Source organism: Leptopilina heterotoma, unplaced genomic scaffold (genome assembly GCF_015476425.1).
Source record: "Leptopilina heterotoma isolate Lh14 unplaced genomic scaffold, ASM1547642v1 Lhet_209, whole genome shotgun sequence".
Taxonomy (NCBI): Eukaryota; Metazoa; Arthropoda; class Insecta; order Hymenoptera; family Figitidae; genus Leptopilina; species Leptopilina heterotoma.
This window is the reverse complement of record NW_025110924.1, coordinates 1,873,602-1,898,879: the sequence shown is the minus strand read 5'-3', so window position 1 is coordinate 1,898,879 and position 25,278 is coordinate 1,873,602. Positions and strand designations below refer to the sequence as shown.

The 25,278-nt window shown below is 24.0% G+C and overlaps 1 protein-coding gene across 4 annotated transcripts in view; it reads right to left on the bottom strand.

Annotated features, from left to right (window-relative positions):
- Positions 1–25,278, bottom strand: part of LOC122501314 (putative polypeptide N-acetylgalactosaminyltransferase 9) — a 266,782-nt gene that overhangs the window by 205,564 nt on the left and 35,940 nt on the right. For all 4 annotated transcript variants that reach the window (XM_043610674.1, XM_043610669.1, XM_043610671.1 and 1 more), the window contains exon 3: positions 3,801–3,912. The gene's annotated coding sequence lies outside the window, so the exon portion shown is untranslated. The remainder of the gene's footprint in view (positions 1–3,800; positions 3,913–25,278) is intronic.

Sequence of the window (25,278 nt, the reverse complement as noted above, 5' to 3'; positions counted from 1 at the left end):
TACACTTTTTTATATTTTTTTAAAAAGGGCATAATGCTTTTTTAGTTTTAGTTCCAGTAACTTTCAGGTCCTTTAACTTTTAGTATTTTTAGCTTTTAGTTACTTTAACTTTAATTACTTTAACTTTAGTTACTTTAACTTTTAGTTACTTTAACTTTTAGTTACTTTAACTTTAGTTACAAAAGGAAAAACATTTCTCAAAACTAAAAACAAATTTTTTGACTAAAACAGAGAGTGTACAACAACAACAAAAAATTGTAGTTATTTATTAATTTTATTTTTAACTCGAACTAAAAAAATGTCCAAAGAGATAAAATTCGATAATATCATGTATGCAGATGGCATAGTATTAATCTCATCAATTCATAAAAACTCAGAGTTAAAACTGTAATCTCTAATCGTAACTGCAATGGATCGATGATGCACGAGAAATTGCCTTTGAATATTTATCACTATCGACTAAACGATAGGTACATATAAAGCTTTTCAACTATGTAATGAGAAAACCCAAGCGCGAAGTAATTTCTTGCTTATGTTAAATTGCCCATAAAAAAGTCTCTGATCAACGTCTAATGAATAAAAGCTATATTGCACAAAATTGATTGAGTAATTTTGTTCATCGTTTAAAAAATAATTACCCATCATATACATTAAATGCGTTTATATATTGGAAACTTTAAAATTCACTTTTGTAATTTGAAAATTAGAACATTTAGTTTAACTTTATAGTTGGTGTAATTAAAATTATGGTTATCAGTAACATTACCATTATATTAATCGTAAAATTCTGATTTTATTGCGAGACGATAGAAACTTTGTATTATGACGATTATTAAATTCATAAAATTTATGAAAATCATCAAATACGAAAATTACAACTCTGATTTCTAATTACTTCTAAATGTGTCACAAGATTTCTTCCTTTTTTTACACTCTCTTCACCATGAGAATATTTAAGAATATTGTTACTTTAACTTCATTGAAATTATTTTAATAGTTTAAATTCAATTATTATTTTCTAGAATTTTTGACTAAAATTCTTCTTTAACTAAATTATTTTTAATAATTTTTGAAAAAGTTTTTTGAGAATTTTCAGTTTCATCTGTTTACAATTCAATTTTACGAAAATTCGATTATTTGAAAATTCTTCAGTTAAATATATATTAGAAAATAAAAACTTCAAATAATTTCAAAAAAAAAATGCAATTAAACATTTAAGAAAAAAATTAATTGTACAGAATTGTTAAATAACAATACGAAATATTCAGATTTTCAAAGATTTGAATTTAAAATTTTTTCAAAATCCATCCATTTATACAAATCCATGCTATAATGCTTTGGGGCCGTACACATAATACGTCACGCGAACAGGGGGAGGGGGGGGGGGTCAAGACATTTGTGACGACCTATAGAAAAAATGGCGCTAATGTATGGGACAGTGTGTAACATGGGGGAGGGGGGGGGGGTCTAAAATGGTCAAAAATCGCGTGACGTATTATGTGTACGGCCCCTTTTACTATTAAATTATTATCTAAAATTTTAAACGAAATTGATTTTTAAATCAATTTTTATTAGAAAATTCTACGAGAATTCAGAAAATAATTTTCCATCTTCTGCTGATTATCGGCTGTGGTTACTTTTTATAAATTGTGAATTAAATTAATTTTTATGTCCCAGATATTAATTGAAATTGTTCTAGCAATAGTTTGGGACCAGTAAAAAATTTTATGACTAACAATTGTTAGTAAAAAGAAGATAAAGTACGCTAAAAATAATTTTTCATCTTCTGCTGATTATCGGCTGTTTTTTTTTTTGACTTGATTATTTTTTTAATTTTTGACTGGAATTTCATAAGTATTGACCTGGAAAATCCTGGAAAAAGTCTGGAATTTTATATTTATCATTTTGTGGCAACTATGATTGTGAAAAACTTTTAAAAATAATTGAAATTTTGCAAAGAATTTTATTTAAATTTTTGAAAATAATTGACTTTTTGGAGAAAAATTTTGCTATTTATAAAGATAATTGAATTCTCGGCGAGATATTTGTTAAAATTTTTAAAAATAATAGAATTTCTTTAAAGTATTTTATTACTAATAATTTTACATTACAATTATTTTACATTAGAGTCGTAAAATTTATTTAATTACATTTATATTTTCTAATTTTATAATAATTTAAAATTATTAATTACGAAAAAATATTTCGTTTATTTGAACGTGTAGAATCTTTGTAAAATTATTCAAAAGTTTAAAAAAATTGTAGTTCGTATTTTGAAATTATTTCTATCGGCAAAAATTTGCGTTCATTTGAAAGTGCAGAATTTTTGAAAATAAAACATAGCAAGTGTATATTCAAATTAAAAAGAGAGAGAAAGAGAGAGAGAGAGACCTTTATTAAAATTAAAATTTAAACTTAAATTCTTCTCCTCTTCTGTGAAAATTAGTTTCATCTAACTGAAAATAGAAAAAAAACTAAAATATAAGGGCAAATATACACTGCAGAAGAAATTCAGCTAGAAAATTAATTTCTTAAAAGAATTTTTATGAAGATTCTTTTTTATTTACTTGAAAGAAGGAATTCAGAAGCAAACTCGGAAAGAAATTTACTTCTAAAATGAGTAAGTGAACAGAGTGACAATTAAAATTTCAGTTACTTATTGCATTTAGTATTAATTAATTAAATATTATTTTTATTATTATTAATTACATAACCGAACTGAATGTTGAAATTAAAAATATTAAAATAGTATCAATTGTCAAAAATTGAGCCATTAATTCAAATTAGTAAATTTATTTATTAGTATTCACTAATTTTTAGTGAATTATTCCTATTCTTTTTAATAAAAAAAAATATCGCAAAATAATAAATTTTGTTATATCTCATAAGCATTAAAAAAAGAAAAGAACCAACTATTGAACACCCGAAATATTTAAATTTGAAATTAAATTAATGACCTTAGAAAGTTAACTTTACGAATTTTAGCATTTAATGCTGGGATTAATCTAGTCATCCTGAACCGAATCCCAAGGATGTTTGGAACGATTAAGTACAGTTTCCTGTCTCTAACCTCTGAGGTGAAATTCAGCTCGACAATGTGAATTGGAAACTTTATCAAATTTCTTACAATCTTCAAATTAAATCACAAATTTCTCTCCTCAAGACTGTAGAGGATTTAAAAGTGTATGTAAACTTGGAAGAGGTATTTAATTCAAGTAATTGATTACTCGCTTCTTATCAATATTTCAATGAATCAAATGAATATTGATGAAATTTTTATAACCAAATTATATATTTTTCAATCAAATAATAAACTATATTATTTTAGAAGCAATAAATTTAAAAATTATAAGTCAATTTACAATTAAATTTATTTTTAATAAATTCAATTAATAAATAATAAATTCAATAATCTCAAAGTTTTAAACGTCAAAATAAACAAAATTTTTTTATTTCCTTTTCAAATATTATGAATACTACATGAATATATTTGCATCAAATTAAAAAAAAAATCAATAAAGTTTTAAATTGTCTAAAGTATGTTTTTATTTTTCTTGCAGTTAGTAATTTACAATTATTTAATTTAAACAAATCGTTTTACTTAAACTTTCCAGATTTTTTCAGCATTATACAAATTTAATTATTTGATATTAAATAATCTGTTAATTTAATTTTTAAATTTTAATTTTCTAACCGAGTGTCGAAGAAAAATGTTTTGGAAAGAAGTCAAAAATATAAAGACTATATAAAAAAATCGTCTAATAAAAATAAAAATTCAATAAGAAATTTTAGAAACTCACATTTTGCGGTATTTATTCCACGATCATATTGGAGTTGTCCTTCTTGATTGTAATTTTTCGGTCCCAAATAGCACTCACACTCGCGACTTTGAAAATTTTAAACACTCCCGAACTGAAACAAAAGAAAAATATTTTTTTTAATTTAAATCACTGTTTCAATATTTTCTGTATTTTATTAATTATAAAAGAGTTTTTAAAGGGATAAAATGGTGGTTCAATTTCTCCACTTGAGAACGCCAAGGTCACCACCAGGGGTCAGTAAAAATTTTAAGAAGGAAAACTGCCATCTAGCGGAGACCTTGGCGTTCGCAGGTGGAGAATAGCGTCTCCATATTGAATCTCAAAATGTTCGTCCATATGCCTTATTTTATAATTATTTATTTATTATAATTAAATTTAGAGAGTTTCACAATTAATAAAAGCTTAAAAGTCTTAAATTTGACTAATTTTCGGGCTAAAAATAAAAATAAGACAATCTATTACTTTTTTTTTTAGCATCGGACCTGAGATCAATGCCTGACTATAGGATGACCTACAATAGTGACACAAAATAAAAAAGGAAATTCAAAGAAAATCCTATTCTTTGAGGGCAAACATTCCGATAATAATTATTTTACCAAGCATTTCATTATCTACCTATCGCTCTCTTAGTTCTTTTCTTTGTTTACTTTCCATTATTGGAGCGCTAAGTATATTTTACACTGGCCGTCTCTAGCGCTGATTTTTATAAGCTTTAGTAAAAAAAAAACGATCTATTAGATTTGTTTTCCAGATATATTTAACAAATTCCTTACTTTTGATGAAAAAATTTCTTTTTTAATTATTTATTACAAAGATAATTTAATTATTTTAGAGACTTTAAAGAATTTATTTTACACTAAGAATAAAATTTATTTGCTTGAAATAAACGATTATAATATTGTAATTCTATGATTGCGAACAAATTTATAAAAAAAATTTGTAAATAATGAAATTCCTGTGAAATTTTTATTATTTTTTGAAAATAATTAAAAGTTTGCGATAGAATTTTATTAAATTTTTTTTTAAGTAATTGAATTTTTGGAAAATTTTATTAGAATAGTAGCTACCTATTAAAAATCATTGAATTGAGGAAAATTTTTGAAAATAATTGAATTTCGGAGAAGAAATTAATTATTTCTAATACTGTAATTATGTTAATAAAATTTATTTGAGTTCAATAAAAATTCCAGGATTTAAACAAAACTTTTTGGAATTAAGTATAAAAATTGTTTGTTTTAAATAAAAATTCCTGGGCTTAAACAAAACTTTTTGAAACTAAGTATAAAAATTGCTTGATATAAATAAAAATTTTTCGAACTAAATAAAAATTATTCGATTCAAGTAAATATATATTTGACAATAGACAAGTAATCCGTAATTTGGAATCGAAAAATTTATTTTCAGTCTATTTACTTAAATATAATAAGTTCGGTATATATTTAACATAAGTTATTGCTTTAAGTTCAATGTCTATTTATAATTGCACTATTTGCAGTTAACTAGAAAGTAAAGCATAAAGGTCAAGATAAAATGCACGTTTCAAATTAGAGACTACGATTATTGATTTTATCTTTGACTTTGGACATTTATCAATTACTGATTTGATTACATGTAAAAGTTCTATAAATATAAACATATACCAAGTAAAGATTTGTTTGCTCTTTTCTCTTTAACCTTTAGAACAGTCAAAAATATGCCAACACTACTTTGTGGCTAATAAAAATTTTAAATCCTAAAATGTATTTATAGAATATAAAATAGAACCTAAAATAGAACAATAATGAATAGAATAATAATTGTGGAAAATTAAATTATTTCCCTTAAAATAACCACGCATATTGAATAAGAATAATTAATGGACTTAAAAATAAATGTCTGAAAGGATTTCATAAAATTCTATAAACAGCAGTTGTGCATACACTGAGAAAACTGGAGAGTCAAATTCAGAGGTTCAAAAAGTGTATGTTTCCTTTGCTTATGAAGAGAGTTAAATAATCCTTCTAAAATAAATTTTGAATTGATAATGGAAATCTACTTGTATATTCTCTCCCATTATATCTGAGGATTAAAAGTTGCGCAGAAAATGTGTACGATCTGATGCGCGCGAAATTATTTTTCTGACATTTTATGTATTTAATTTAGGGGTTAGGTTGCCATATTTATTCATTTCGCGCCTGATAAGGAAGGGATTTCTCAAGATGGTTAATTTGTCCCTCTGTTAGAGAAATGGCACGAATATCTGTCAATGGTGTATTTGAACATTTAGATTGTTATCCAATAGCTAACTCTCAAATATCAACGATTTGTCCCTCCAGATGTTTAGTCCAATACTCCAGTTTTCTCAGTGTAAAATTAGTATATTTCGTAACGAGTGCGAGTAGTTGTCAATTTTTGAATGAGCACTTTTTTTACAAACTGTAGGCGAAGCTTCGCTCGTTCAAAAATTGGCAACTGCTCGCACTAGTTACGAACGATATTTTTCATAACAAGGTGCAAAAAAGTGCCCTTTTTTGCACCGCGTTATGAAAAAAAATTACTTTAATGACATCAATTTAATTCGTTAGGTTAAATAGCACACTCATGTCCATTAATAATTATGAATTTATGTTTAATTGAAAATTATTTACCTTATAGTGTCACAACGTCAATTTTCACGGAGATTTTTAACGGATATGAAACATTTTACTAGAAAATACATATTGAGTTTAAAAAAATCGTTTAAATATTTTTTAAATTTAATAAAAATGAAAACAAATATAAAAGCCGCCAAATAATATACAATATTGTATGAACATATAATTTAATTACTAATTTAATTATACTTTCAATGATATAATTAAATATAATATAATCGGGTATAGTATAAAATTAATGTCCAAATGATATTCACATGATGAGATATGCAAAATTGTATATTAAAACACATGAATCAATAAAACGTTCTTAAATTGGAAAAAAGTTGAAAAAATACGAGTTTCTAAATCTTGCAATATAAGTCTAAAGAAATAAAATGTGGCCATGGTGCTAGTAAAGTTGTTATAGAAGTTGAAAAACTTTACAGTTTCCTTCCACTTTTCACGGGGAAAAACTAAGAAATGTTATTTAAAAAAAAGGAGAGAGAAAAAGAAAACTCGGAGAAAACATTTGAACGTTGTATATACAGTGAAAAAAGTATTATATTTATAACGCAAATGGAAAATGTTTTCCCTAAAAATGGTAGAAATATTAAAATATTAAAATTTAATTACTACTTGATGTTTAACAGGTTGTTTTTTTCTCAAGATACATTGAAGAGTAATTTTGATGATTCGGTGCACGCACATGTATATATACTATATAGTAATGCCGTTAGAAGAAAATCAGAGCATTCATTAAACACTATGCACAGTGGAACATAATGCTGTATATATCTACATAATTAATATTTGTAAAGTGGAAGGACATGTGATTTAAATCTTGTTTCAAGAAAAATACACTTTACTAATTTAACGCTGCATAAATTAGGGTTTAGTTTCTCATTCTTTCTCGATAAGATTTTTTTTACTGCTATCCTTTAATTGTGCTCGATAGAATTTTACATTTGCTTTCGTCGGAAAACAATTTACAAATTCGGAAACATTGTTAACTTCTATTTTTAAATAAATATTTCATCATTATTATTTTTTCATAGGAATTAAAATTCTTCAAAAGATTTAAATTCAAACCTTTTTGAAATTAAATAACTTATAAAAAATTGTTATAAAACATGAAGAAATCGATCACTCCGAGTCTTCGTTTTATATTAATTAAAAATAACACAGTGATAAAATTATTATTTTATAAAAGAATATTGTTACTCTAACTTTTTCAAAGTTGTTTTCATCATTTAAATTTAATTATTTATTGAATTATTTATTATTTTCTAGAATTTTCAACTAAAATTCTTCTTTTGTATCAATTAATTAGTTAAAAGTACGAAAAATTTTGATCTCCAAAGATTTTAATTGAAACTTCTTCAAAATTCAATTATTATTTTCCAGAATTTTTAACAAAAATTCTTCTTTAAATCAATTATTTTTAATAATTTTTGAAATATTAGAAAACAAAAACTTCAAATAATTTCAAAAAAAAATCCACAATTAAACTTTTTCAAAAAAATTAATTTTAAAATTCAATTATTTCCAAAAATACAAGCCATAATGCTTTTAATATTCAATTATAATCGAAAATTTGAAGTGAAATTTATTTTTTTAATCAATTTTTATTACAAAAATTCTTTGAGAATTCAATTATTTTAATACAAAAATAGACGATTTATTAAAAAATCAAATATTTTTTAAAATTGAAATTTTATGAAGAATTTTATCAAAATTTTTAATAATATATATAAGTTTATTTGTTTTGAATCACAGATTCATACAAAGAGTTACATTGAAGATTAATCGATAATACATCCTTATTAAACACTCATTCTATTTATCCGATTTTTTCTAATATTTTTATTACAAAATAGGTTAATGATTTTATAGTTTCTGCTTGAGGATAATCCAATACGTTGTAGAGAGTATCTTTTAAAATCAAGTGATCTTCGCTTTCACATAAATATTGCTTCCTAAGATTTCGTCCTATTTCACATTCAATCAAAACATGATATAATTCTTTCCCCTTCAGTTCGCAATCTCCACAGCAATATCCACTATTAATTTTTAAAACTCTATCTTTATATATGATCCTTATATTATGATTATTTATTAATCTAATTTGAGCTATGATTTTAATAAATGTTAATGGAATATTTAGTTTTAAATATTTTTGTGTTCCTTCAGTTAAAGTAAGATGTGGGAGTAGTTGCAGAGATCGCGAAACTGTTAGTGAGTTAACATCTTCGGCGCGAAGAAAAATTTCGTATGTTTTTACTAATCTCTCTTTATTCTCTCTTATATATTGCACACTCCACACAATTTTTTCACCTATGAATTCAAACATTCTCTCAATTTGTTTACACCAATTGTATTTAAATTTAGCGTTTTCAGATTTTGATAAAAATATAAGTCTCAATATACATATTTTTGGAAGTCTATCATTTTTCATGTCTAAAATCTTTTCAATTAAATTAGGTGACAATTTGAATACTCTACTAGCTAGCTTAACTGCACCGACTTCCAGTCTTATTGCATAATTTGGAGTATTTTTTGGAACTAAAAGAAGTCTTTTATAAAATCTTGTTTGAATTTTTTCAATTTCTTCTAGAAATCGCAGGCCCCAAACCTGAATTGCATAGAAGAGAGTACTTGTAACAAGGCTGTTAAATAGTTTAGGAATTGGTTGCCATATACTTAGATTCATTTTGTTTACAAGTTCAAGGGTTGAATTAGAAGCTAATGTCGCAGAAGTAAATGCATTTTTTAGTGCTTCTTCATGTGTTCCAGACTGCGTTTGAGGAATTCCTAAATACGTATAATTTTTAATAATATCGATCTTTACATTTCCGTAAAAAAAATTTAATTTTTTTTCATGTGCGTGACCTCCTTTCTTATAAACAATAATTTTTGTTTTTTTTTCGTTAACTTCTAACTTATTCAAGATACAATATTCATAAAATGCTTTTAGTAATTCTTTAAGTTTCGCTTGTGACTCCGCTACTAAAACGAGATCATCTGCATATGCGAGTAATATTATTTCACTACTCGGCCCAATAGAAACCCCTCTTATACCTTTTTCCCTTAAAAATTGTTCCAAATCTGCCAAGAAGAGCGAGAACAAAGTAGGACTACTGACCTCACCTTGAAGTACCCCTTTTGTAACATTAACCGGAATACATTTATTGCCGTTAATATCAACCGATACGGTAGCATTCAAATAAAATTCCTTTAAAATTTTTGTTATTTTGTATCCCAGTCCCAGTTTATAAAGTTTTTCCCATAATAAAGAATGCGATACTGAAGGGAACGCGTTGCTAAAATCAACAAACAGAACATATAACTTTCCTCCCTCCATACAAAGTCGGTTCTGAACTAGAGCGTTTAAAATAAATATATTGTCTATGCAACCTCTATTTTTACGGAAACCTGATTGAAATTCAGGGAATAAATCATTTTCTTCTGCCCAATTAACAATTCTATTTGTAAGAATATATGTAAAAATTTTAGTTATACAATTCACTAAAGCTATAGGTCGATAATTATTTGGTTCAGTCGCATCACCTTTCTTATAAATCATTTTTAAGTTAATTTTAGACCAGCTTTTTGGAATTTTTTCCTCATGAAGAATTTTATTAAAAAGGAGATTCACATAATTAATCCAACCCTCGGGCAAGTTTTTTAAGAATTCAAATGGTATTTCATCTTCTCCTGGAGTTTTATTATTTTTACACTTTTTCAGAGCAGATATAGTTTCTTCCATTGAAATAGGTTTTTCCAACTCAAAGTTGGAAATATTTATAGACATCTGAGGTAAAATTCTTCTTTCAATCATCGATTCATTTACTTTGAAAAAATCATTAAAAAAGTTATACCAGGTGTCTAATTCAATAGTATTTCCAACCCCATACCTGCAGTGAGAACAGCGGATCGAGGAAGAGCAAGCGGAGGTTTAGTAATTGCGTTAAATTCAATTAAATACAGGTATACTATAATTAAAATAACACCACAAATAATTTTTGTTAAAATAATGTCAAATAATAGAAACTTTATCTTAGGCGTTGTCTATTTAAAACCTGATGCGAGTATAGATCTGTTTTGTTCTGAATTTAATGAATTGATCGATTTTATAAAGAATAAATATTCAAGTCTTCCAATAATAATAGGAGGAGATTTTAATTGTAGAATTGGGAACTTAAATCAATTACAGGAAAATATACTACCTGAAAATGTTAATATTTCTTGTCTTAGAAACAATGTAGATAAAATTGTAAACAAAAGAGGGGGAGAGTTGGTTCGATGCATGGAAGAAAACGGTTGTATTGTTCTAAATGGTAGATCGGTAGGAGACCTTTGTGGTCAGTATACATATATTGTTAACAATAAAAAGTCAACAAATGATTTAGCTTGGATAAATTTATCAGCAGTTTCTGAAATAAAAAATTTTGAAGTTGTACAGTTTATAACAAATTCAGATCATTTCCCCATTTCAGTTACATTACATAAAAAAGAAGAATTAATGGAAATAAAAAACAAAATGAAATGGAAAGATGATCTGTCGAAAAAGTATAGAGAGGAAATGTGTCTGCTTCCATGCACCGAGCCGGCAAAACCTCCTTGATGTAGAAATACTCGCAAATAATTTAATTATGTTTATAAAAACAACAGCAAAATTAATCGGTATGAATTCTAAAATAAATAATAAAACTGGACAATCTAAACCATGGTTTGATTCAGACTGCGTGACCTTAAAAAGAAACTTAAAAAATTTGTTAAAAAAATGTAAAAAAGAAAAGTTTGAAATTTTTAATAATAATTGAATTCTTTTGACGAATTTAAAAAAAAATTAAAGGATAAGTGCAATTTTCTATCATTACATTTAAAACTTTTTAAAAAATAATTTAAATTCTGCGATAAGTTTTGTTATTTATGAAAATAATTGAATTCTTGCAACTAATTTTATTAAAAATTTTTTTAAAGAATTGAATTCCTGTGAAGAATTATATTTGTGAATATAATTGAATTACAGAGAAAAATATTATTATTTATGAAAATAATTAATTTCTTGTGAAGAATTTTATTCAAAATTTTTGAAATAATTGAATTTCTCAGAATTTTTTAAAACTTTTTGAAAATAATTAAATTTTTTCGAGAAATTTGATTAAAAAATTGAAAATAATTGAAATCTGACGAAGAATTTTATTAATTTTTTTAATAATTGAATTCCGGTGAAAAATTTTATTTTTGAAAATGATTGAATTCTTTCGAAGATTTTTACTAACATTTTTGACAATAATTGAATTCCTAGGATTCCTAGTATTTATAGAAAATAATTGTTTTTTTTGCGAAGAATTTTATTCAAATATTTTTTAAATAATTCAATTCCCATAAAAAATTGTTATTTGTGAAAAAAATTGAATTCTTAAGAAGAATTGTATTGAAAATAATTGAATTGTTTCGGAAAATTATATTAAAATTGCAATTTTATCAACTAAATCTTTTAAAGAATGTTATCAATATTTTTTTAAATGGAATTTTTTAAAAGATTTTTTTTTAATTTCCATAATAATTGAATTTCTCAGAACTATTTTCTTAAATTTTCTGAATATAGTTGAATTCTTTTGTAAAATTTTATTAAAATAGATATTAAAAATAATTGAAATGAGGAATATTTTTGAAAATAATTGAAATTTTGCCAAGAATTTTATAAATATTTTTGAAAATAATTGAATTTCCAAGAAGTTTTATTATTTATAAATAATTGAAATTTTGACGAGAATTATTTAAAAATTTAAAAGTTAATTGAATTTCTACGAAGAATTTTATTAGTTTTGAAACTTCTCTAAAATTCGAATGTTTTTTTTTGTATTTTTAAGTAAAATTCCTCGTTAATTTCTTTATTTTTAATAATTAATTAAATATACATATTAAAAAGTTCAACTTACTTCAGAAGAATTTGAATTATTAAAATTTTTCAAAAAATTCAAGTTCTTTAAAATTTTTAATTAAATTCATTCAAAATTGAAATTTTATAAAATTTTAAAATGAAACCTTTTGAAGTTCATTTATTTATGAAAACTGTAAACGAAACTATTTATTAAAATTCGATTAATTTTGAAATATTTCTGTAAAATTATTCATTCAATAATTTCTAAGTAATAATTTTATGATAGTTCTTCAAGAATTAAGTTATTTAATATTTAATTAAGTTATTTAAAAAGAAATTATTGTCATAGAAATAAAAATTTAGAACCTTTTTTTTTGACAGTGAAAGAGAGGGGTGTTGGAATGACTTTATAGAGATATAAAAGTTCTGTTCTCCTCGAAGTAGTGTGCGGTATAAAGGAAATTAACAGCACCTTGAGCCAGGTATTCGAATACCCATTTTCTGACATTATTTTGTGCTTCTGTACCAAGAGAACTCTGACTAATTAGAATGAGGTTTATTCCTCAATCTAGACGATTAAGATGAAGGCAGTAGATGTGGCGGTTAAACTTGAGGAGAATATAATTATAATCATTCATTTGAAAACAAACTATATTGTTAATCTTACGACCAACTTATAATAGTTTATAGTTCATACACTCAACAAAAATTTCAGGTGGATTTCACTATTTTTCGACTACTTTCTATAATTTTCTCTCACTACTCTCTCAAAAAAGTTGTATTGACCACCAAAAAGTAATGTATGAATAACAGATTTTGAAGTTGTTTTTGTAATTTAACTACTTTTTTTAGTCAACTGAAGTAATATTTTTTAACTACAATAAAAAATAGTAAAATCAACTATACACAAGTATTGTTAGCATAACTAAAAAAGAAATTAATTTAACTACTTCATTCCAATATAAATTAAATTATATTTGAAATTATGTTTAATTAATAAAGACGTTAGCGAAAAATTTCCTTCATATATAGGAAATTCAATTTCTTGATTAAACCATCTTACATTTGCAAATTAAATTAAGTTATATTAAATTAAACTTCTCAAACTGCATTTGACATTTATATTTATATTGACAAGCACGGCTAATTATCTGTCTGTATTGTAAATATTGTAATTTACAACCAGAGAAAAATTTCATTTAAGCCAAATATAATTTGAGTTAAAAGTACATCAGTCTCAGAAAAAATTAGGTTATTTGCTTTAAATACAAAATTTTATTCAAGATAAATAATATTTTTGTTCTTGAACCTAATAAAATTTATTTCAAACAAATAAAAATTCTATATAGTTGGCTCTGAGTCAAATATATCTTTTTTCTGGGTGTATATTTAGTAAAATATTTTAAAAGTTTGTTTTGATGTTTTGTCATAATAGTAAAATATTATGATTGTACCTATTTTATACAATTTTATTATAAATTAATTATTATTATACTTAATTGTATCTTTTCTTTATTTTTTTATTGCTCATGTCTGGTCCAATTTCGACAGCGAGAATAAATAAATTTTTTTTCCAGTGCATTTAAACGAAATTCGCATTTTTTGGTTTCTTTGAAATCACTCCAATCACATGGCAGTTGAAAAGAATAAAGAAGAATTAATATTTCGACCCGGCTTCTAAAAGAGGGATTCGTCCCTGTTAGAGAGAACAATTGCGTTAAATACGCCGTGATTTAACAAACGCTCCCTTTAATTGGTCACCTTGTGAAAAAGAAAGGTTACTCTTTTTTTTATTCCTTTCCTTTTTTTTCCTCTGCTAAACCACTGTGTTTTATCGTAAAAGTTAAACTTTTTCAGAAGAAGAAGAAGAAGAAGTAGAAGCAGCAGCAGCAGTAACTGCTATTTTTGAAAAAGTAACTGCCGTTGCGCTTTCAGTCTCTGATAGCCCTGCGTTACTGTAATGAAGACAGTAACTGTACGAAAATTTTTTCACTGTGTAAATGCAATTTCCTTGGAAGAGTGAGATGAATCCACAGTCAGAGACGCATGGGAAAAGATAAACCATGAAGAAAAAGAAGAGAAGAAGAAGAAGAATAAGAAGAGAGGAATAAGGAGAAGGAGGAGTGCAACTTTGAAACCTTGCCCTGGAGGCACATCCTTTGCTTTCAACGGGACGGCTCGACATTGTGAAGACAATAAAGTAGAAATTGGAAGAAAACTAAAAGTAGCACAAACACTTTTCTGCTCTGCAAAATTCAATTATTTAGTTCAATTGCCTTTTAACAAAATTACCACTTTGTGGTAAAAAAAAAAACAACAATTTTTGTGAATTTTATTTTCCTACTTTGAACCTTTTAGAGGTTCTCTAAATTTGCATTAGTAAATTTTTCAAAAAAAAAGTTAATTATTTACAAAAATTTCTTTAAAAAATCCAACTATTTAAAAAAAATGCAATAAAATTCGTTGCAAGAATTCAATTATTTTCATAAATAATAAATCGATTATAAGTTAATTCATTTTTAAGTCAATTTTTATTAGAACATTCTAGAAGAATTCAATTATTTCAATTAAAAAATAAATAATTTATTGAAAAATTAAGTGTTTGTTAAAATTGAATTCTCTTAAAGAATTTTATCAACAAATTTTTGAATAATTGAATTCTTTTCTTTGACAAATTTTAATAAAATTTTTAAGAATAATTATATTTTTCGACGAATTCGATTAAAATATTGTATAAAAAATAATTAGAATCCTGCGATGAGTTTTATTATTCATGAAAATAATTAAAATTTTCCCAAGAATTTTATAAAAAATTTTCTAAAATAATTGAAATTTTAACGAGAATTTTTTTTAAATTTTTGAACATAATTGAATTTCTGCAAAGAATTTTATTACTTTTGAAAGTAATTTAATTCTTCAAACGAATTTTATTCAAGTTTATAAAAATAACTGAATTTCTTTAAAGAAATATAAAATAATTAAATTCTTGCAACAATAATTAAAATTTTTAAAGATTTTAAATTAAAAATCTTTTTAAAATTTAATTATTTCTAAAAATTCATATAGTAAGAACGTCTCTAATATTCAATTATTACCTAAAATTTCTAATGAAATTCATTTTTCAATCACTTATTATTAGAAATTTTCACAAGAAAATTCAATTATTTAAAAATAAAAATAAATAATTTATTGAATAATTGAAAATTTTTTAATATTGGGTTCTTATAAAGAATTTTATCAACATTTCTTAAAATAATTGAACACTTTCGAAAAATTTTAATAAAATTTATTAAAAATAATTGCATTTTTCGAAAAGTTCATTTAAAATTGTATTAAAAATAATTGAAATTATGCGATGAGTTTCATTATTAGTAAAAATAATTAAATTCCAGCAAAATATATTATTATTCATTAGAATAATTGATTTTTTAAAAGTTTTTTCGACGAATTAAATAAAATTTTATTGAAAATAATTGAATTCTTTTAAAGAATTTTATTAAAATTTTCGAAAATAGTTGAATTCTTTTAAGAAATTTGATTAAAATTGTATTTTCATTTTTAAATCAATGAATTCTTATGAAAATTTTATTATTTATCAAAAAAATTATATTTCTGCGAAGAATTTTATGGAAATTATATTAAAAATAATTGAATTTATCTAAAGTATTTTATTATTTATGAAAATAATTGAAATTCTTGTAACGAATTTCATTTTTAAAACTTTCAAAAAAATTTAAATTACTGAGAAGAATTTTATTTATAAAAATAATTTGAATTCTTGCGAAGAACTTTATTACATTTCTTTTGAAATAATTGATTTTTTCGAGGAATTGGAATTAAATTTTTAAGAATAATTACATTTTTTGAGCAATTTCTGTAAAATTGTATTAAAAATAATTGAAATCCTGCGATAAATTTTATTATTTATGGAAATAATTGATTTATTGCGAAGAATTTTATTATTTATGGAAATAATTGAATTTTTGCTTAGAATTTTATCAAAAATTTTTTTAAAAAATTGAATTTCCATGAAAAATGTTAATATTAGTGAAAGTAATTGAATTATTGTGAAGAATTGTATAAAAATGGTTAAATAATTGATATTTTTCAATTTTTTGAAAATGCTATTCTAAATTAATTTTATTTCTGTGAAAATTTTATTATTTATGAAAATAATTGTATTTTATATAAATTTTATCAATTTTCGGTTTTCAATAATTAAATACTTTTGTGAAATTTTATGAAAACTAAATATTGAAAATAATTGAATTCCGAATATTTTTAGAAAATAATTGAAATGTTTTAAAGAATTTGATTATAATTTTTTTTTATTTATTTATTTATTTATTTTCAAAAATTCCCGCAGTCCATTAGGACCATACATGGGTAACTACAATAAAATTGATTACATAATAAGTCAGAAAAAAATCTATAGCACCATACTATTTTAAGAATAGTTTTTTGATTTCTAGTATTAGCGAATTTAAAGCAGTGGAAATTCTCAAAAAAATCAGAAATATTAGCTTTTAGTGGTTGAAATCTAAAAAAAGTGCCCAAATAGTAACATAACGTAAAAAAATAGTAAATAGTAGGTTTTAGTAGATGAGTACGAAGCCTGGAATTTAAAGTCGTGCAAATTCTGAAAAAAAGAAAGAAAAAAGTAGCTTTTAGTTTCACAAATCATAAAAAAATAAAAAGAAAAGAATCCAAATAGTAGGTAATCGTAAAAAAAAGATGTAAATAGTTGGTTTTAGTAGATAAGAGATCAGCCTGGAGGATAAAAATAAGATTTTCTTGGAAAATATATTTATTAATAGCGCCTTTGACATTAAGATAATTAAATGGCAATTATGAATATTGATTTTAACTTCGAAGTAGTGTCAATTTGTCGAGAAAGCAGGAAGGTGGATGGCAATTATATGCATCTGTGCGCAACTGACTATAGCCTTAATTCAGAACGTTATAGAATATGCATAGACTATAATGGCTACTTGATATAGAGAATTTGAGCTTTTCCTCTCTCTGCTTTAGTTCGGACTTGTTTCCTTTGTTCTAGGATAATGATGAATTTGCTCTGTCCGTTCAAGGAGCGTTTAACGTACTGTGGTTTTCTTTGAAGAGAACTGCTTTACAAAGAACAACGTAAAGTGCTTTTCAAAGACGATTCCTTTTTCTTTTTTTCTTTTTTTCTTTTCTCCACTCTCGACGAAAAAGAAAAACACGTTATACTAGTCAATAATGCCTCTAATGAATATCATTGTACTCTCCATTTTTTCCGTCAAACAAAAGTTTAAAATACCCTCTAATGCACTTTCATTTTTTATTTCAATTTCCGCACAAGACGGAATAGATTAACGATTTTCAATTTTTAATTTTTAATTTTTAAATCCACTCACTTTGTTCATAGAGTAAAAGCAATTTTACTCATTTTTAAAAAATAATGTTAAATCAATGCTTAATTAAAAAATCCCCGGTCATGAATTATTATTTTTCCCGGTGATATATAAGGAAGAACCGAAAAAAATTAACCAAAATTGTTTTCAAGATTTGAATTCAATTATTTTCTAGAAATTTTAACTAACTATTTTCTTCTCTTATTCAATTACCAATAAATTTTTTTAAGAAAGTTCCTTAACAATTCAATTATTTAAAAAAGTTTACCTGAAACTGAAATATTTCTAAAATCCACTTGTTTACGAGACAATTTTATAAAATTTTAACTAATAATTTAAAAAATTGTGTATAAAAATGTTTTTTAAAATTTTCTATCTGAAATTATTCAAAATACTTCCTCTATGAGGAAGAAAATTAAAGATGATTTTTGATTCAATTATTTGTTTTTTGAATTTTGAAATAAAATTATTAGCAAAATTACTTTTAAAAAATTTAATTTCAAGTCTGTAAACTTTAATTATTGCTAGAAATAGAAGGAACTAATTTTTGATTTCATTATTATAACATTGAAAATTTCAGTGCTATAAAAAGTATTTTCCATATTTGAATTTGACTTTTGAATTAAACTTTTGGTTCCTATTCGAAAAAAATACCTTTGATATTATATAATACACACACACACATAAGCTTCTATTAAATTTAGCGAAACTGATAATGCAACATTACTTCTGAAAATTTCAATTTGTAATATAATTGTGATGGAAGTAATTACTTGGCTAAAAGTGAAATGCTTTTGACAAGATGATAGTAGAGATATTCACGCTCTTGAGGTTGAGTTGCGGTTTCATAAGGAGTTCAAGTTCGAACAATAAATTGAACACTTGCGCAAAGGAAAGTGATGAAAGTTTGTAATATGATGTTTTATAATAAAACACTAATATATCCGTAAATTTATTTTCCAACTGTCACAGTAGTGTACAATGTTCACACAGGAAAAAGATATCCTTTTATCTATCTCAAAGTCTACTGAACGTTTTATATTTGTTTTAAATTAATTTTATTCGGTTCAAATAAAATTAATTTGGTTCAAATAAATTTAATTCGGTTCAAATGAATTTAATTTGGTTCAAGTAAATTTAATTTGGTTCAAATCAATTTGTTTGGTTCCAGTACCTAATTTTGTTCATGTAAATTTAATTTGGTTTACACAAATTTGATTTCGTTCAAGTTAATTTAATTGGTTCAAGTAAATTTAAGCGTCCTTAGCTCAGTGCGCTAAGGAGCCTAGTACTAATTTTCAGTACCTATATTTCTACTAAAACTCGAGTAGAAAAATTTTAAACTACTATAAATTTCAATAGTTCAATTCCACAAAAAAATTAGCAATTTGTACTAATCTAAACTAAACGTAAATTTTATACAATTATTTTTCTCCGCTCGCAAAATAGCTCAAATTAATATTCCTTTCCAAAGGAAAGAAAATTTTTAAATTATTTTTATTTTCTCAGTGAATCTCTTATACCTATAGTGTACTATCTTTATTATTATCATTATTTGTTATTATTATGATTATTATTATTATTATTATTATTTTTTCCTTTTTGCCCAGTAATAAAACAAGAAATTTTGAGATATGGTATATTATCATGAAAGAAATAAGAGAATCTGGGTGATAAGAGAGGGAATAGGAGTCATGGCTGAAAAATAAAAGAGGTCGGTTTTTTTACTAGCTCAGTAAAAAAGGAAGGAAGAGAAAAAAAGGAGAGGAAGAAGATCCAAAGGAGAAAAGGAGAGGGTGGGCCTCCCTATTCAATTAACTTTGTACCAACGTAAATCGAGTGCTCGCCCTTCGTTCCCTCCCTACTTATTTTCTCACTCCATCGAATATATATGTGCATTCAGCATCGTGCTTTGCACTTCATCCTCTAGGAGTTCATTGAGCCATGCTTTAAAACTTTAAGAGAGAGAGAGATAAAAAAAACATTGGTCCACCTTGATTTGGGCAAAAAAGGAGAATCAAGAATGAAAATCACGTGTTTTAGAGATATATGTGGTGTTATTTAGATTATTTAATGAATAATCGATATCTATTGCTATATTGTTGCATTGTTATCAGGAAACGGAATTCTGATCAGTGAGGGAGTTGCTCCTTGGGAATAATTCACGGTTCAACCATAGTCCCAGTTGTAAGATACTTCGAATGGCGTTGACGTCAAGGTCCCATGGTGTATGACACTCCTATATTGTAGTATGTGTGCTGTTCGGTTTTTATAGACTTTTATAAACAAAGAAAAATAATTATTTGATTCAAATAGCTGATTACTCGTCTATTATCTAATAAATGTTTATTCGAATTAAATAATATTTACTTGAATCAAAGAATTTATATTTTGATCAAAGAACTTTTGTTTAAATCAAAGAACTTTTGTTTAAAACAAAGAATTTTTATTTAAATCCAACAATTTTTATTTACATTAAATAAATTGTATTTAAACCAATAATTTTAGTACTTAAAGCAAGTAACATAGAAGACCTCGGACTCAAGTGACTATTCATACTTTTTGAAACTTTTTTCAACACATACAATTATTTAGTTACTATTTTTAGAAATAAGTTACTAATTTTATTTTGCTCAAAAAGCCACTAATGCTATTATTTCTTAAACTATGAACGAAATATGCTATACTTCAACAAGTATTTTTTGCATCCTTATTTTTTGATCTCGAGAATTCGAAAAATGCATTTTTAGAAAATATTATTCTTGACAAATGTGGGAATATAAAATATATTTTTATGCTGAAAAATTCATAGAGAAAATTTTTCAAATTTTTAAATTTCTCCAAATTGTAGGTAAAAGTTCTTATTTTGTGTCAGTACAAAGCAAATGTTTTAACTATCTAAATAATCTATATAAAAATTCTTTGAATTGTAAGATCATAAATAAATGTTTCTTTTCTCATATGTGGGTTATTATTTTCTTGAATTTTTTACTCAAATTCTTCTTAAATCAATTATTTTTAATAATTTTTGAAAAAGTTCTTTGAGAATTTTCAAATTCAATTGTTTAAAATTTAATTTTATGAAATTTCGATTATTCTGGCATTCTTTAATTAAATATAGAATCGAAAATAAAAACTTCGAATAATTTCAAAAAAATTCAATTAAACTTTTTCAAAAAAAAAAATAATACTACAAAATTTTTAGTTAAAACGTTAAAAGTATGAAAAATTCAGATTTTCAAAGATTTGTCTTGAACTTCAAACCTTTTCAAAATTCAATTATTTCTAAAAATTTACGCTCTAATGCTTTCAATTATTATCTAAATTTTGAACTGAGATTCATTTTTAAATTAATTTTTAATAGAAAATTCTGCGACAATTCAATAAATTATTTAAATAAAAAATTAAATAATTTATTCAATAAATTGAATGTTTCTTAAAATTTAAATTTTACGAAGAATTTTATTAACAACTTTTGAAAATGTTTAATTTCTTTAAAGAAATATAATTAAAATTCATGAAAGTTTTTGAAAATAATTAAAATTTTGCTACGAATTTTATTAAAATTTTTGAAAATAACTGAATTTCTTAAAAGGATATTTTTATTACTTTTGAAAATAATTGAATTTCTGCAATCATTTGTAATTGCTTCAAAATTCAATTTGTTTTAGTGTTTTTAACTAAAATTCTTCTATAAATTCATTATTTATAATTTTTAATTTATATTAAAACCGATTAAAAAATTTAACTGATTTCAGAAGAATTTTTGTTTTTAAAATTTTTTTAAATCCAAGTTTTTTTATACCTATTTCCAATTAAATTAATTTAAAATTGAAATTTAAAAAAATTTTGAATCGAAATCTTTTAAAGTTCATCTACTTATGAAAATTGTAAACGCAATTCTTTAAAAATTGAATTAATTTTGAAATATTGAAGTGAAATTAGATTTCTAGAATAAACACAATAACTTTAGAAAACAACAATTTTCCAGGATTTCGATAAAAATTCTCTGATTTTTCGAGGTTTTTTCAAGGTTTATAAAATTCCCTGACATTTCCAGGTTTTACAGGTTGCGTAGAAACCCTGGTTTTGAATGTAAATATTTTTGGAGATTGCCCCACTATAGAAAATTTTCAAAAAAAAAAATTAAATAAAAAAAGTTACCACTTTGTGGGGAATCACATATATGATATGGCAATAAAATATACATTATTGAGAGAGACAATGTTTACTCGCATCTCTTGGCAAATGGTTTTCGATTGATAGGACAATAAAAGGCAAGAAATGTCATACAATAAATAGATGTAAAGGAGCTTTAGAACGTTCGTCTAAAGTCTGAATTTGGATGAATGTTTTTAACATATCAGAATCTTGAGAGGATATTCTTGTGTTAGGCGGTTGAGTGTCAAACTATGGATTCCAAGCACGTCTCAGGTGTCGTGAGCCAACCTTGACAGGAGGCCTGCCGCAAAGATCCTGCGGGAATAGCGTGACGTTTATCCAAGCTCGGTAGAAACACGGTAAATTATGTTGAAGGATCAGCTATATTCGTGGCAGATGCTTCGATTTCCTCTTTTATGTGACGAGAAAGATCAGAGACGTAGAAAAAAGAAAGGAGTGAGTTGAAATTTTCCGCCCTTTGACAGACTATAAATTTGTTCTCCTATCTGTAGCCGACCACTCTCTCACTCTCTCTCTCTCTCTCTCTCTCTCTCTCTCTCTCTCTCTCTCTCTCTCTCTCTCTCTCTCTCTCTCTCTCTCTCTCTCTCTCTCTCTCTCCCTTCTCAATTTAACGCATTACTAATAGCGTTCTTTAGGGTGCTTATGCTCAGATAATTAGGATTAAGTGCTTTTAAATTGTGATAATCGACTATCTAAATTACTGCCTACGGTTTTCTATATGGTCTTCAATTATAAAGCTTCAGTATTCTCAATATTTTTATGTACAATTTTGATGCGTTGAACACGATTATACAAGGTCAGTTTTTCTCCAATTTATAGGATTTTTTTTCTTAATTTCGCAAAGAAACATGAGATTGATTTTTTAAACACAAATTCGAATTTAAAAAAGTAACAAAAATATCACATTAATATTATTACCAATTTTTTTTTAGTAGATACAATTCTCTCTTTTACTAAAATTTCAGTAAAAAATGACTAAAAATTAGTAAAAGTTGTGTCAACTATTGTGCCTTCAAATTTATTTTTTCGAATTTAGAGAATTATAATTGTAAAATTACCGACTTCGCACTCGATAATTAATTTTAAAAATGTAGGAAAAAGTAGTTTTCAAACTAAAACAAATAATAAAAAGTAGCTATCGAAAAATTAAACTTGACGTCCAAAAAAAACTCGTTTTAGACACTTCATAAAACTGACAAAAATCCTATTCTATATTTTATTTTCCTGACTTTTTCTAATTATAATTTTAATTATATTAATTATAATCTTATGACTAATTTTCATCAAAAATATTTACTTCTTTCTCATTCTACTGCTAATAAATTGAATTCCTGCAAAGAATTTTATTATTTATGAAAGAATTTAAATATTTAGAAAAATAATTTAATTCTTACGAAGAATTTTATACGAATTTTTAAATAATTACTTTCTTTCAACTAATTTTATGCAAATTTTAATTTAAATAATAGAATTCCTGAGAAACTTTTTCATTCATGAAAATAATTGAATTCTTACGAAGATTTTTACAAAAAACTTTTTAAATAATTGAATTCTCTTTGGAAATCTTATGAAAATAGTAGATATTAAAAATCATTAAACAGCGAAAAGTTTTTTAAAATAATTAAATTTTACAAAGAATTCTATTAAAATTTTTGACAATAATTAAATGTCTGTTTAGAATTTTATTAAATTATTTTGAAAATAATTTAATTCCTAAAAATATTTTTATTATTTATGAAAATAATTAAATTCTTGCGAACGGTTTTATTAGAATTTTTTAAATAATTGAATTTCCATGAAGTTACTTTTAAAAATAATTGAATTCTTGTGATAAATATTGTTATTTATGAAAATAATTGAATTTTCGGGAATAATTTTTAATTTATCTTTAAAAATTGAATTCTTTCGAAGAATTATTTATGTAAATAATTGAATTCTTTTTGGAAAGAATTTTATTAAAATCTAAAAGTATAATTGAATTATTTAAAAAAAAATTTAATTAAAATTGTATTCAAAATAATTGATTTCTTTCGAATAATTTCATTAAAATATTTAAAAATAATTAAATTACTGTGAAAAATTCTAATATTTTGGTAAATAATTGAATTTTTCCAAAGAATTTTAAAAAAACATTTTTTTAAATAATTAACTTTTTCGAGGAATTAAAATTTTTAAGAATAGTTACTCACCAAAATGAAAATTAAAGATGATTTTAACTTAAAAAAAAATTCTATCTTGATTTTTCGTTTTTAAAAACGTTACGGACTTCAGATTCATTATTTTATTAGAAACTTTTTACTAATTCAGATATGGAAAAAGTCGTTTTACATTTGAAAGTATGTCAATAACTTCTGATAGGAAAAATTATATCAAACTAATTTATATGATATAGATATACATATGTATATCATATGAAATATGAAATTCATCATTGAAATTCATTATTTATGAAGAACATGAAATTTTAAAATTTTAGAACTCAAGGATAAATGTGTGAAAAGAAAATTTTATAATTGTAAATTTTTAAACATTATTAAAAATTTACTGACTGATAAATATTGAAATTCTAAATTATTCAGTATGACAGGATAGATTTTCTACAAATTTTAATATCACCTGTCCTCAAAATTAATATAACTTTCTGAATTTCTTTTATTTAAATTTATATTCTCAGTTTTTTACTTTTTTTCACTTTGTAAATTTTGCAAACATTTTACTTATTTATTATTTGTATCAACTAAAATATTTATTTAAAATAAAAATATTTGCTTTAAATAGATGCTGAAAAAATTCGAAATGTTCGAATGAACGAAGTATTTGTTTAAATTAAATAATTTCCCAAATTACCGACTGTAATAAAAATTAAAAACCTCAATTTAAACAATTTCTTTTATTTAAATTAAAATTCCAAATTTTGTTGTATATTTCTTTATAATTTGTTTTTATTTATTACACATTAGTGACAACAATTATTCAAATGTTATTTAAACAACCATCTCAAACAAGTCTAAACATACTTTTTTAACGAGAAAACAAACAATAACTGAATATTCAAACAAATTTAAAACTTTAAAATATATTTCTTTTACATTCACACAATACAGTGATAATAAATTTTGAATTCGAAAAAGAAATAAATAAATTTCATTCATTTGAACGTTCAAAATTTTAAAAATACATTCAAATGCTGAAATTATTAATTTTAATAGGTACAATTTAATTTAAAAACAAATGGTTTGATTGAAATAAAAATTAATTGGTTCAAGTAAATATTTGTTTGACAATTTTTCGAAAATAATTGAATTTCTTAAAAGAATTTTTCAATTTTTGTATAATTAAAATTTTGTTTTTTAATTTGCAATTAAAATTCTTCAAAA